General features: G+C 38.1%; 1 protein-coding gene across 1 annotated transcript in view; it reads left to right on the forward strand.

Moving 5' to 3' along the window:
- The window catches only part of KLF12 (Kruppel like factor 12), a 424,059-nt gene that overhangs the window by 64,320 nt on the left and 344,547 nt on the right, over positions 1-15,192 (forward strand). Inside the window, exon 4 of the mRNA XM_023513201.1 lies at positions 12,129-12,227. The gene's annotated coding sequence lies outside the window, so the exon portion shown is untranslated. The remainder of the gene's footprint in view (positions 1-12,128; positions 12,228-15,192) is intronic.

Genomic DNA, 15,192 nt, shown 5'->3' on the forward strand with positions numbered 1-15,192 from the left:
GTTAGCTGGGTGCTATTATGCAAGGGCTTCTGACCCATAGAGAGTCTCTGTGCTGTTTTAATTTGTGCCTCAGTTAATGCTTTTCTCAGATTCATTTAGATGCTTTATGAGTTCTGTTCCCTGAAGCGTAGATCTCATCTGTTTGATTGAATGACACATCGCAAATATTTAATGTTACATATTTATGAAGGCCTTCCGAATTATTTTATTACCCTTTTGGACATACTTATCGGGTTTTACTAAATTAATGTTAAGACTTGGTGATCCATTAAGTCTTTCAGTCAGTTCAAACTCAGACTGTAACTAGGAGGAATTCTTTACAGCTCTGACTCTAGCGATGTTCATAGTAGTTGAATTAAAGTAAAACAATTGGATTTGCTTATTCCTTTTTTTTTTTTTTTGCAGTTTTTTGGCCGGGGCTGGGTTTGAACCTGCCACCTCCGGCACCTCCGGCATGTGGGGCCAGCGCCCTACTCCTTTGAGCCACAGGTGCTACTGGATTTGCTCATTCTTAATAGTCTGTGGGACATTCTGACCTTTTGTATCATTGTTAAGGAGAAAACCATGGAATACTGCCTTAGCAGAGAGAAATGCTACCGGGTCAGATATGTTTTCAGGGTTGGGTCCTCATGCTAAGTGCACTTGAGACCTTATCTTTTAAGAATTAGCCAGTAGATAACCTCATTCTTAATATGTAAGTTGTGACTAAACTGTATACATTACAGAAAGTATTAATAATAGTGAACACTTACATAGCACTTATTTTTTTTAATGCAAAACACATTTATGTTTCATGTACACCTTATACACATAGCTTGAAGATAATTTTACATAATGTTTTTTAATTATTTTGCTCATTAAAGAAAGTTTTGACTGCATTTTGACTGTGATGTGTCACATGAGGACAGGTGTGGAATTTTCCACTTGTGGCACCTTGCTGATGCTTAAAAAGTTCTGGATTTTGGACATTTTGGTTTCATATTTTCAGGTTAGGTGCTGTGTACTTCAATGGCTACAAAATGAAGCAAGGCCTCTGATGCCAAGGTAAAGATTGTGGATTTTAAGGGAAATGGGAAGCCATTGAAGTACATAGCACTTATTTAGCATATGTATATGTATATATATGTTCTCTATGTTTATAATCTTCATTTTGTAGACCAAATTAAGGGACAAGGGGTTTATGCCCCTTGCCTATGTTCACACAATAATGTATGGAGGTAAGATTGGACCGAGGCATTCTGACTTGAGAGATTGCTGTGAAAATTTTCCTATCCTGCCTGGAGCATCTCCGCTCTACGTTTTAAGGCTGTATCTTTGCCTTTGGATATCTTATCATTGAGTTCAGCTGTGGATATTGGTGATGAAGAAAGTTCGGTTGCTGCAGTAAATTGAAGTGTTCAAGTCCCTACCTCCCATCAGAGTCTTAGCCCTGCTTTCACAGTGCTTGCTTTTGAGGCTCAGTGTCTTAGCAGGAATGTTCAGTCTGACCCATTATATAAATACTTATTAATCGCATTCTGTGTGTAGTGTCCCAGCTGAGGGACAGTAATCACGAAAAGGCAGATGTGATACTGGATGGCACAAGACATTTTTCTCGAACACTTCCAGAATGAATACTTCATGAGGAACTGTACTGCAAAGCACACGTATGGTTCAACATAGTGTGGGGGTCAGAGATGGTAGAGAATTAGGGCATTGTTTTTTGGGGAAAGTTCCTTCAGAGGTAAGATGTGAAGGAAATGGCATATCTGTCAGATATATTTTGGGGGGAATGATATCAGCAAAGTGCTAAGGAGAAAAGGTGATCTCAAGTAGTTGAATGTGGCTGTCAGGAAAGATGTGTATATGAGACCACATAATTTTGGAGTTATGGTTCGGGGCTATCTTGTGGACTTTATTTAATGCCTCTTAGTTATAGCAATGCAAATGGAAAAGAAGGGGTTGGATTGAGAGTCCTCTTGGGTAGAACCTATAGGACTTAACGACTAATAGAATGGGAAAGATCTGAGTGGACGATGGGTCTGGGATGATGATGGACTTTTGAGTCACAGACACTGGAGAAGGCAGATAAAAGTTAGAGAGGCTGGATTTCACTTTGGTCCAGTTTACTGTGGCAAGAAATTATTATGATACTTGGTAAGAACATTTTTGACTACCTTAGCTTTTGAGAAACTGGTTTATATACAACTTAATATTACATGTAGGATATGTGTTTGAGAAGGGACAACTCCCTAAAGGAATCATGGATAAAATGCCTGTTAACAGCGGCAGCTTTACTGTGTAATATATTCAATGTGTGTACATGAGGTATTCCAAGACATTTTTAGCCAGTCTTAAGCTGCTTGAAAATGGAAAGAGGAGAATTTGTAGGCATGCTGATGTTGGCACTGACTTTGTAGTACTGGAAGTCCATTCTTGACTTAAACTGTTCTTGCATGAAGGTGAGTCTGCAGTTTCTGGAATCTCTGTGGCCAGGTCAGGACTGCAGATGTTCAGTGCAACCACTGGGGGCACTCGTCTACAGGTGGGATGGGTGGTCTGCATTGCACAGTGTGGGATTCCTTAGGCAGGAGGCACGGGGACATTTTTTTCTCTTCCTCATGGATGCTGTCCACGATGGCATAAATCCTGCCTGCTTTGGATGAGTACGGAATCCTTGGCATTTGGCATTGTGCCTGGTATATTGTAGACTTGAAAAAAATCTAAGTGAAGTGGTGATAAATTATTCCCATAATCTATGGCTCCTACATCTCTCCTGTTCATTAGAACTCCATGATTTACACATCTTAAACTGGCAGATACAGTTTTGAGAGAAATGGTGTTCTGATGGCCATTTCGTAGGGAAAATTTGAATAAAGGGTCCTATCTATGTGATTTACCACTTACATATTTTAATACATTAAAACTATAGTTGGATTATTTAAGGCACTATTTTATATCAATTTTTTTAATGCTAGCTCATGGGTACAAAGTTTGAAGCATTACAGGACAGTGCTCTGTGTGTGTCAGGTAGCAGTGTAATGTGGTCAGCTTTTCCATCTTTGTCACTGTCACCTTGAGTCCCATGATTACATCCACACTGAGGCTAAAAATGTCTGTAGAATTGTAATTGTAGTGAGCTTTTGAAAGGTATTAGCAGTACTTTAGTTTTTATTTTCCTCCATTTCCAGAAGTAATCCTTCTTTCAGTCAATCTTTGATAAGGTCAAAGCACAGTAATGCCATTATTTGTTTTTTAATATTTACAGAATTATTTTGATGTAGCATTTTTCAGGTATAATGTTAGAAGGATAAGGGAATCCAAAGATCTGTTTAGACCAGCCTGGCAGACAGACCAACAAATTAAAATTAAAATATCAAGATAATTGTTAACTGAAAAACCAGAAGGAAAGAAAATAATAGCACTTACATAAAATGGTATATTAATTTAAAATGAAATCATTAGTTTTTGAGAAATGTTTCTAGGCAAGCACGAATGCAAAGTGAATTGCTAACTGTATTTTTAAAAAATAGTATCTATTTCAGGTTAATGTTTTTTACTAGTTACAGATGTTCAAATTGTAATAACATAAATCATTTTTTCCTAGGATGTTACTGACCCTCAGTTTTACAGTTTTAATCTGAGGTATATAACTAGTCTGAACAAATTTAATAACAGTTCCAAAAGTGTATTTCAAAAAGCAGTTTAAAAGAAACATTGAACTTTTGAAGTCAAACATAACAGCCTTTCTTACATAAGTTGACAAGAGTCAGCTTATTTTAACTGAACATCTCTTGGCCCTTAAGTTGAAAATGACTTCAGTAAAAATTTTTCCCCAGGGTTGAGATTTTTAATGTTGTGAACCTTAGGTTTATATCACCTTTTTTTTTTTGTTTGTTTGTTTTGGAGAGAGTCTCAAGCTGTTGCCCTGGGTGGAGGGTTGTGGCATCATAGCTCACAGCAACCTTAAACTCTTGGGCTCAAGCGATCCTCTTGCCTCAGTTTTTCTATTTTTTTAGTAGAGATGTGGGTCTCACTTTTGCTCAGGCTGGTTTTGAACTCATGACCTCAGGCAGTCCACCTGCCTCGGCCTCCCAGAGTGCTGGGATGACAGGCATGAAGCACTGTGCCTGGCCTCACGTGGCCATTTTATGCTAGTCGTATATAATCACTTATTTTGTGAATGGAGCAGTGACTGACAACTACATTTGCTTTCATGGAGAGCTTGACCGTGGTATGTGGACCAGCTACAGATGCTTCTGAGTCTTCTCCACGTGGAAGCCAACTGCACTTCCTCTTTTGTCGTGTACTGATTTTGTGTTAGACGACAAGGCTGTGAATTCCTTAGGTCAGTGGTTACATCAGGTTATAGCCCTAGTGATGCCAGGCAACTTGGCTTAATGAATGTTGGTTGTATTAAGACATGACTTAATAAATGTATGTATATCTAGCGAATGGTGTTTGCAAAAAAAATTATTTTCAAATAATTGCGATTTTACAGGAATCCCCCATTTCTCATCCCCCAAGTACAGGGCGATCCCTTATCCCCTCATTACCATTTTCCCCAGTCCTAACGTCTCTCATGGCTGTGGTAGGGTATCATGAGCCATGAGAGCCAAGTGATTGACATTGGTACAGTCCACAGATCAGATTTCACTGGTTTTATATGTACTCATTTGTGTGTGGGTGTGTGTATAAGTTTTATGCAATTTTGACGTATGTATTTGTGGGACCACCACCAAAATCAAAATTCAGATCTTGTATATGTGGGGTTCCATCCCCACAGAGCTTTCTTTTGCTACTCTTTTATAATGTGCCCCTTCCTCCCCATGACGAGGTAATAGTCCTGACCTTGTGGTTTGCATTAGCTTGTGCATTTCTGGCATGTAAGAGAATTATGGTCCCATTCATTAAAAGGCAGAAGCAGTGATTGCATCTGTGACCATTTCCCAGTCCATAGAGCATCCTCATCCACGATCACCTACTCCAATTTCAGAACTGTCAACATTATCTTAATGAATTAAGATTATTCTGGATTATTCCATTAACCAGAATTTAGAAACTGCATACTGTATTCATTATCCAGAAAATGCATCAAATCGCGAACCTAAATACAATGCTGAAAATTAGGTTCAGTAGTATTAATGAGTTGAACATTGACAAGTGCATCTTGGGAAATGATCATATGAGTAAAAATACTGCAGGCTCATAGGCAGTGAATTGAAATGTTGAGCAGGTTTTAATCACCGTGACTGTGTATGTCTTGTGCATAATCGAGGCTGTGAAGATGGATGCGTGCAGGAGACTTAGGGGCGTCTAAACGCATGGCCGTGTGTTGTAGGAAATGCATCGTTTGCAGGAGAACACAACAGGGTGGGTTGCAGTACAACCATCTATATTTATATAAGTTATATAATCAAGGTGGAAACTTTTGATATAGAAGGGAAGACGTGGATGTGTATGGAAGTTTTTCCCTTAGGAAATAGTTCAGATTTTTGAAAAAGAAAATCTTTCACTCTCATGTCACAAAGATAAAAACAGACAACGTGCCAAAGTCTGTACTTGGGTTATAAATGCATCAAAATGAGACCTTGTTGGCATGGGCGAGGAGGCACTGTCTCTACAAACTCTTCCCTCACTTTTTTCCTTGTGCTGGAAGATCAGATAATGGGAGCTTCTTGGGAATTCCATCACTGGGAGAGAAAGGACCCTGCCTGTTGATTCTGCTGCTTTCTTTTCTTCCTAAGCTGCCTCCTTCTGTCCCACCATGGAGCTCCTATTAGGGCAGAAGCTAGCAAGAAAAACCTGTTTTACAAAGAAAAGCCTCTAGGCAACATTGCTCCCCCCACCCCAACCCCAGTCCTTACAATAAGAAAAGCTTTGCCACCACCTCAGGTTTGAGAGCCTCACCCTGGTCTGGGAACACTGTGTCCCTGGGTCCTGTCCACCTGTGTGTGTGTGCATTGTGAGTGGATCTGGGGGCCTGTGGGTGGCCTTGGGGGCGACCAGTCTGGGTGAGCATCAGGTAAACCCTTTAAAAATAACTTGTTTTTCATTTTTCAGAACACAGCCTCCCTGTTCCAGTTGATTAACAATCAGTTTTTAACTCTTAGAATAGGTACTGTGGGAAGTTAAAAAAAACAGCCTGTATCTTTGAGGAGCTGATAATCTCTTGAGAGGATTTATCTACAAGTGGGAGAAAAGGACTTACCAGTAATACAAAATAATAGGTCATGCCATATTTCGGTAGAGAGAGATGCATCATTACACTCCGGAAGTGGTCAGGGGGAAATCTGATCTGATCACAGAGGAAACTTAGGGCTGGGATGGTTCACAGGAGCTGATGAACACTGACTTGAAGCTGGAGCTGGGGCAGGGCCGTATCTTTTAGTTGTAGTTGAGGGCTTCCCCTATGAATCCCTGTCTAATATTAACATCATGGATAGTAAAATTTAAAAATGTTGATAAAAACTCTTTGAACTGCAAAACCCTATGTAGGTTTTAATTATTAGTATTTGACTACCAGCCTCAGTAATCAAGTTGTTTTTTGTTTTGTATACAATTTATTTATTTATTTTTGTATACAATTTAAATCTGAAGGGCGTTAGTATTTGACTACCACTCTCAGTAATCAAGTTGTTTGTTTTGTATACAATTTATTTTTTTTTAATACAATTTAAATCCGAAGGGCATTTGAAAAATACTGGTATTTTGCCCATTTTTAAGAACATGAAGTGATACCAAAACAATTCAGTGAAGCACATCTTTTTAGGATGAGAAATATCTGTTCCTTTCAGCCCATCAGAAAAGAATGTTTAGAATAACTATGGTGCCCTTCAACTAGGGGTGGGGAACCTTTTCGTGTTGGAAGGCCACATCAAAGAAGGCTGCATTCAAGAAATGTCAATTAGATATACCTAAAGATAGGTATAAATTATTTTATAAAAATCCAAAAAATGAAAATTATGTGTTATTTTAAAGGTAAGCTACTAATGACTTTGTTGCGTCTATGTTTTGTTGGAGAGCATTTTTGAATATTTGCCTGCAGTGCCCACGTCCACACTGTCAGTTGATCCTCTAGATGAGTATCAGTCAGTTGTGCCCTTTTGGGTGTCTTGATTTGGGTTAGGTAGCAGGATGTGGATTCCTAGCGATATGTGGTTGAAAAGCAAGAAAGCATCTTTTGGGCATGGTGCTGAAGGCATAGGTCTATTGCATTTTTTCTGTATTTCAGTTGGATCTTAGCATCAGTGGCTCAGTTGATTCCATTGGCATTTCTTTAGGTGTCTTGGTGATGTGAACTAGGTGAGGCTGAAATGTTAATATGAGTGTGATGTCATGATTCTAGAAGTCAGCCTTCACTGTGTGCCGCAGTTAATAGGGCTGGAATAGCTGCTGTTCTTCAGATGATTTGCATATATCATCCTGCTCATCCATGATCTTTGCTAAAGGGAGACAATGTTCACCTGAAATTTCTTTTTGACGAAGTATTTTGAAAAAAGATGGCTTTTTGGGGAATGCTTTGGTTTTTTTTTTTTTTGCTACCTATCATATATAGACTTAGGTTTACCTTTCCAAGAAATATTCAAGTCATTTTGATTTGGTGGGATATTACACAGAAAATCTACATTTCTATAGAAATCCTCTTTCAATAATTCACATTAGCAATAGCCAAGACCCTCTGTTTAGCTTGGATAGGGCAAATGCTCATTGACTATTTGGAAGTTCAGCTTTAACATGTTATGAAACTTACAGTGCTCTGTTGGGTGCTCTGTTGCATTTGTATGAATACATAGTTAACAATACTGGTAACTTGTTGCAAAGTGTCACTCAAAATAGTAGCTTTAACAGAGATTTGCTGCTGCAAGGTAAGATGAAAAGAAATGAAAGCATCTAGATCTATTCATACTTTTTTTTATGAAACTCTTCATGTTTTCCTGTCATGGAAGGTGCACCATCTGTACATAACATAATAAATTTACCAAATTCAATCCAATTGGCAACATCTATCTCGGAAGTTGTGGAAGATATCTAGTCCCTGTGTTCTGTTTGCTAAACTGCTCAAAGCAAGCAACTCTTTGTAGCAAAGAAAATCTTTTGTTAAGACTGACTGAAATATAAAACCGGTACCTAGTCAGTAGTATCTGTTGATTTGATCTAAAGTGGTTGAATAATAGTGTATATTTTTCTTTTGAAATATTATATGAAGTTCTGTTAAGTTGAAGGCTAATTCATATTGCTGATCATTTATGATCTTGAAAGAGGCAGTTGTTTGTATTTTGAAATGTTATCAGGGTCTGAGCATCCTACAGCTTTGACAATACATTCTCCCAGAATTTCAACATGTCGGAATGGCTTCCCTCTTTTCCTGAATTTATAAGCTACTTATGAGTTGCTATAGTGGCATTTTTTTCCAGGTCTTACTGCTGCTTGAACGAATTGTCTTTACTTTTGCTCTTCATCTTTTAATTTCTGCAATACAACCTTTTGTGCCTCCCCCTCTGATTTAAAATATTTGCGTGCTGGGGTTGTTTGGCAGAAGGAGGGAGGGCATGAGGCAGGATCTCACCTAATATGCACTTTGTGAGAGTGTATAACACGCCCCTTGGTTGAGGGGCTCTTCTACAAATGAAACTTTATTCTGGAGGTGAGAATAATGTAACCTAAAAATTGTACCCTCATATTAATTTGAAAAAAATAAATAAATAAAATATTAGGGTTCCTTATGAGTGTTATAATGCTAATAAGCATTGAATTTCTTTATTATTGATATTATAATATCACAAAGCAAACAAATTATCATATCTTTAGCAGAAACAAGATAATACTGCAATTCCCAATCCTCATTAAAAACCTCTTTTCTTCCTTCAGTGTCCTCTGGGACATGATAGGCTTTTAAGCAGACAAAATTTTAAAAAATGCTGCCAAGCCATGCAACTATTCACCAATTCCACTTCAGACAGAAGCCCGGCATACCATTGTCAAAAGCTGTCAACAGACTGGCAGGGCAGCCTTGACCCCCATAAACTCTCACCAACCAGCCTGGTGTGGTAGTGGTGTCAGCAGGGGAAGTTAGAACCAAACCATGAGCAGAGCTGCTGTTAGTCCAGCCCTTAAGGCTTATTAGTGTTATGATTGTGCTGGTCAATCTGGGGGAATTATTTTGTTGAAATTTAATTTTACTCTTTGAGATGTTAACTATGTTTATCTTAAAAATAACTACAAAAGATAAGCAAAATGTATTAAAAGGATTTGGTCTATAAAATTTTATTCTTGTCAAAAAGCTACACCTAAGAACCTAGAAGGTCTTATGGGGCCGTTAAGTCCGCAGGTTCCCCACCAACTGTCTTCTGCTTTTCTAAAATTTTGCGAAAGAAAGATTGATAACTTCCAGTGAAGAGCTATGTGATATTAGTTTTGACTTTGGCTTCGCTTAGACCTTACATTTTTTGTTTTTAGAAAAACAAATGAAATCAATACCTAAACTTTCCTTCCTTCCTCCCTCTGTTTAAACATAGTTATTGAGTACTAACTAAGATGCCATCTATCTCCTGCAATGAGGATCAAAAATAATCATCATCCCTACTATGGTTTAGATGATCAAATTAATATCAATGCCATCAGCCCTCCATATCTGCAGGATCCATATCCTTGAATTCAACTAAGCACAAATTGAAAGTTAAAATAAATTTATTAAAAAAATAAATTTTAAAACATATAACAATTGTTTACATAGCATTTTCATTTTATTATGCATTATGAGTAATCTAGAGATGATGTGAAGTGTATGGGAAGATGTGCATAAGTTCATGCAAACCCTGCATGCTGCCATGTCACAGGAGGGGCTCGAGCATCTGAAGATTTTGATGTGGGTTAGGGATCCTGGAGCCAGTGTTCAGGGACAGTGCTGGGGGATGACTGTGTATGTATTGCTTCCAACTGAGAAGTGCTGTAGAATAAAGGGAAAGATTCCAGGGTTTTTTACAACAGGGAACTGGTGGGGCAATCTTCCCGCGAAGTAATATTTGAGAGCAGATAGGAAGTAAGTTATGGGATAAACAGGCCTGGAAAGAAGAACAGAGGTGTATGGATTGGGATAAAAATGCACTGGTAAAAGTAGTGAAAATAGTAAGCCATTGTACACGATGGGCCTTTTTATGGTGTTCTGCCGTGGAAACTTAGAAAAATCTTCCTCTATAGAATCCCAATATAGTGGCCTTATGCTTTGCATGACCCAAGATATTCTCAGAAAAAGTATTCTAATATTTCAGAAATATCTCTCTAGTACTTTGAGTAATAAAAACTGAACCAGAGGAATGTACAAGGGTTCCAAAGTAAGTTTAAGTGAATATTTTTACAAATCTGAAATGTGGAAGAAATTTCTAAAGAGTTTCTCTAAATCCAGAAATTATAAATCGGAACTAGATTGATACATTTGCCAACGTAAAAATCAAACATACCTTTATAATAAAAATTTTGTAAATTTAAACGCTAAACTAACTTGGAGAAAACATTTACAATATGCAACAGTGAAAAAGTAGTATTTTCTTTGTGAAGAAATCTGTTGACTAGAGCAAGGCAGCTGCCCAGTATAAAGATGGAAAATGATTTTAACAGAGATTTCACATATATGTGACCAACAGATGAATTGATGTTTTATCTCACTGGTAGTCCAAGAAATGCAGATTAAAACAGAACAGTACCATTTTTCTGCTGTCAGATTGGATAAGATTAGAAAGGTGTTCATACCACGTGTCCGGAGGGAGGGCGTGGTCTATGTGTGCAGATGCCTGTGTGCACTGATGAAGTGTGTGTAGATGCATACTTTCTATATGCATAAACATTTAAAAAGTGATTACTCTTTGACCTGAAATATTATGCTTCTAGGAATTTCTTTCAAAAAATATAACTATGAGTATGTGCAAAAATATAGGTGCAGTTGTGCTCACTAGATTATTATAGTTAAAACCTGACGTAATCAAAATGTCCAATAGGGGTAATAGTTGCATATAGCCCATTGATAGAAGAAATACTAGACTGTTGTTTAAAAACACCGTAAGGAAGTCTATGAAGTTTGTTAAATACTATTTCGTAATGTGTTTTCTTCCCTTATGTCAAGGGTATACATACAGTGGGCAACATATTAAACATTTGCATATGTTACTTTGTTGAATTTTTTCATGTTGACTGTCTCATTTAACAACAGCAACATTTTTCTATGCAAATAGTACTGGCGGAATGTGATGGCTTAGACTTGTTCTGCTAGCGTTGTGGGAAGCCCATTACATGATTCAGGAGATTGCACTGAGCCTGAGTAAGAATGATGTCCCATCTTCACTAAAAATAGAAAAATTAGCTAGGCATTGTGATGGGTGCCTTTAATCCCACGGGACCAGAAGGCTGAGGCTGACAACTTGAGCCCAGGAGTTGGAGGTTGCAGTGAGGTATGATGACACCACTGTATACCTGGAGCAAAAGAGCAAGGTTCTGTCTCCAAAAGAGAAAAAGCACTGTTTGTATATTAACAGAAATATCAAGGTCCTGATAATCCCAGGTCCCATCAATAAGAAGTGTGAAGCCGGGATTTAAGGAACTGCTTCTAGAATTCGCACATTTGTATACCTGAGTATATGTATGAAAGGGCATATACCAAATACAGTATCTATTCTATGTCAGTTATTTGCTGTCAGTATTTGATTTTAACTGCCTTATTTATTTTTTTATGTATTGTCCGAAAGTTTCAGCATACACATCCATGGTACTCATCTGACGAGAAAAGTAAAACTGTAATTTTTATTTCAGCTTTTAGTGTTTATATTATGTAATTACGATTTTTAGAAGGCCTGGCAGTACTAGTTTTAATTTGTACTCCATGTATGGCAAATTTTACTTCAAGAGGAAAAGATGAAGAAGAGTGAATCATTAGCATATTTAGTTGGTGTGTTTAATAACACCCATGGGATGTTATTAGGAAATTATGAAGTAATGTTTGCTGAGTACCTTTTAGGGAAAACACAAAGAAATGGGGGTTTGAAAGCATAAAACTAATGAAACATTTAATACATATCAGCTTAAACTGTTTAATACTTTTTGTAAAATCAACAAAGAGAATAAATTTACATAAAGGTAATTTTATTTTTATTGATCAGCCATCCAGTAGTTACTGAGTACCAAGCCTTGCCAGGAGCCAAGAAGAAGTCTAAGACGCAGAGTTAAGGATCTTGTTGTGGACACAGCTTCGGGAAGAGGTAATGCGTATTTAAGATAGCGTGTGATCAGGCAGCAGATTGTAACGTTCAGGTGAAAGTACAGGAATAGGCTTGGAGTGTTGAGGGCAGGGTTGTATAGACGATGGATGAGGTTGAATAGTACTCGTGAAATGGAGACGGTACGTGGAGATCATGGTGTGGAGTAGAGGATGCATGCTGGATGGGTGTGGTTGAAGGTGGAGAGCAGTGTGCACACAGCAGCCTGGCAGGCAGCGGAAGCAGGGATGGCAGAGGGGGAACGGGGCCGCGCAGTAGTGTTGCCTGGTGGGCGTGGAGCCTCACCTCTCCATCATCAGCATGGTAAGGCCTGATGATGGAGAGCTGCCATCATGAAGCATTTCTGTAGAAAGTGTCCCAGATAGGTTTTAGAAAGTGTTCCAAGACCAACCATGAGGCTCAGTCACATTGGTTTACGACTACTCTTCATTTTCTGTAGAAATCTTCAGGAGGGTCCTGTAATCAAGTTTGTGCCTAGCTGATTTGGAAGTTCTTGCTACATATCCTAGCTTCTATTTTCTATTTTCAAACTATATTTTTGTAGTATGTTAACAGCATTCTATGGCTACTACATGTGAAATAATGAACCTGTTTCATCTGAGCAGGCCTGTGAACTTGTGAATAGAGTTTTCAATTAAGAAACTCTGCCTTTGATGAGGCTTGGGACATCATTTCTTTTAGATTCCCACCTCAGTAAAGGAGTTTCTTTTCTGTTTTTTGGAGATGGAGTCTCACTCGGTTGCCCTGGGTAGAGTGCCATAGCATCATAGCTCATAGCAACTTCAAACTTTTGGGTTTGAGCACTCCTCTTGCCTCACCCTCCTGAGTAATTGAGACCACAGGTGTGCCCCACTATGCCTGGCTAGTTTTCTATTTTTAGTACAGAAGGGTCTCACTCTTGCTCACGCTGGTCTGGGACTCCTGAGCTCAAGCAATCCCTTGGCCTCCTAGAGAGTAAGTAGGATTACAGGTGAGAGCCATCGTGCCTGGCCAGGGATTCCTTTTATAATAATCCCTGAAGGAGATTATTCCTAATTATTTGCCTAAAATGAAGAGACAAAGGAAAATGAAGACTGGATTGGTTACTTAGCCCACTATTTAAAGTTGCCTGTTTCATCTGTTGAAATACTTAGTTTTAGCTGAATAGAAATTGAAAAGCATGCTCTTATTTTCTAGAAGATTGTACTTGTTGGAAAGCAGTTATGTGGAACACTAAATTATTACTTAATAATCTAATCTTTGAAATAATTTTATCTTTTAATCTGTGTAACATGGAAAAATAGATCATGATAGTAACCATTTTGTTATTTGAGACCCTGTTTTAGAAGGCATTTCTTATAGATGGAAGAAAGTTGTGTCTGTGACTCTGCAGGCAGCATGTTAAGGATATGTGCAAAAAATTCTGGTTTGGTAAAAGATCAAATTTCTTTAATAATGCTTAAGTCACATTCATTGTTTTTGTTAATAAAGTAGTATCCTCCTCAAGAGCCAGGTTACTACTGGTAACATATACCTCCTCTAAATAAAATAAAAGGGACCTGTTATGATAGTTTCTATAAACCTAAAATTAGGATTTATTTAATTCTTTGTATCGGAGATTGCCCTCTGCCAAGATGGCTTATATAATTTACTTGATAGTCAGTGTACAGCATATGGAAAGCACAACTGGTTAATTTAGAACAAAGCAAAGGATAGTCTGTTCATTGAGAATAAATCTAATGTGTAAACTCATCCTAAACATAAGAAATCATTGGAACGGATTTTAAATCACATATAAAACCAGTAGTATTGCTGGAGGAGAATTAGTCAAGGAAGGCATTATAGAGAAAGGGAGCCAGAATTTCCAGAGTGTAGTGGGAGGATGGGTGGATCAAGGAAGGTGCCCATGTAGAAGGAATGGCAAATACAGGGTGTCCCGTAAGTCACCCACAAAGTCACCGTACATAGGGAAAATGGGAAATGTAGCTAAATATATCTTTATCAAGTTTTACAAAATATGCACAAAATATTCTTTATGGCTTGGCCACCTCTTTGTAAAATTTGGTAATGAATATTTTAAAATGTAGATTTAGCTACAATTTCCCATTTGCCCTCCGTATGGTGACTTTAGGGGCAACTTTTGGGACTCCAAGCGTGTAGTTGGGGTCTGTGAACCCACTGAGTCTTGGGCTGTTTTCCTAATATTTATAGAATTCTTGGATATAGCACCGTGCCTTACACGTATTTGTACTCAGTTATTTTTAAGCTGGGGATGGTGTTTCACACCTATAATCCTAGCACTTCTGGGAGGCTGAAGTGGGAAAGTTGCTTGGGGTCAGGAGTTCAAGGTTATAACGTGAATTACAATTGGGCCACTGCACTCCAGCCTGAGAGACCCAGCAAGACCTTGTCTATAAAAAAAAAAGTACATATATGTATTTTAATATAGTGCCTTGAACATAGTATAACGAGTAGAGAGTAGACTTTTTATCAATTTTCAGTACAGAGTTACAATTTAAAATTCAGTTTAGGATTAGACAGATCATAGTTGAAGCCTTGGCTTACCCACTTGCTTTCATTTCTGTGCCGTTAGTCACGATCTTTATCCTAAATTACAGTTCCTTGTCTGCAAGGTAGTATATCCAGAGTTCTTTTGTCAAAATTTGATTTTAAGGAGATAGATCTTGCAAAGGCATTTAGCACTTTACTATCTCAAACATTACCCTTAAATAAGAGAGAGAGAGAAACAGGGCAGAATGCTACTTCTCTGGGGTACCTTCCTAAATAAACGTGCTCTTGGTCTGCTATAGGCCTCTACGAAGTGATGCTAATTGGCTTGAATATTATTTATGGCACATAATTATTTTCTCTTGGAAGGGGGCCACAGTGGGAAAGAGTGTGGGAGATGAACAGAGGACAAGAAGGTTTTGTACTGCAACAGTAGAGCTGTTCAGACTGCCTCTTCTGG

The sequence above is a fragment of the Otolemur garnettii genome, unplaced genomic scaffold (genome assembly GCF_000181295.1).
Source record: "Otolemur garnettii isolate 467f Iridium unplaced genomic scaffold, OtoGar3 scaffold00036, whole genome shotgun sequence".
In the NCBI taxonomy this organism is placed as follows: domain Eukaryota; kingdom Metazoa; phylum Chordata; class Mammalia; order Primates; family Galagidae; genus Otolemur; species Otolemur garnettii.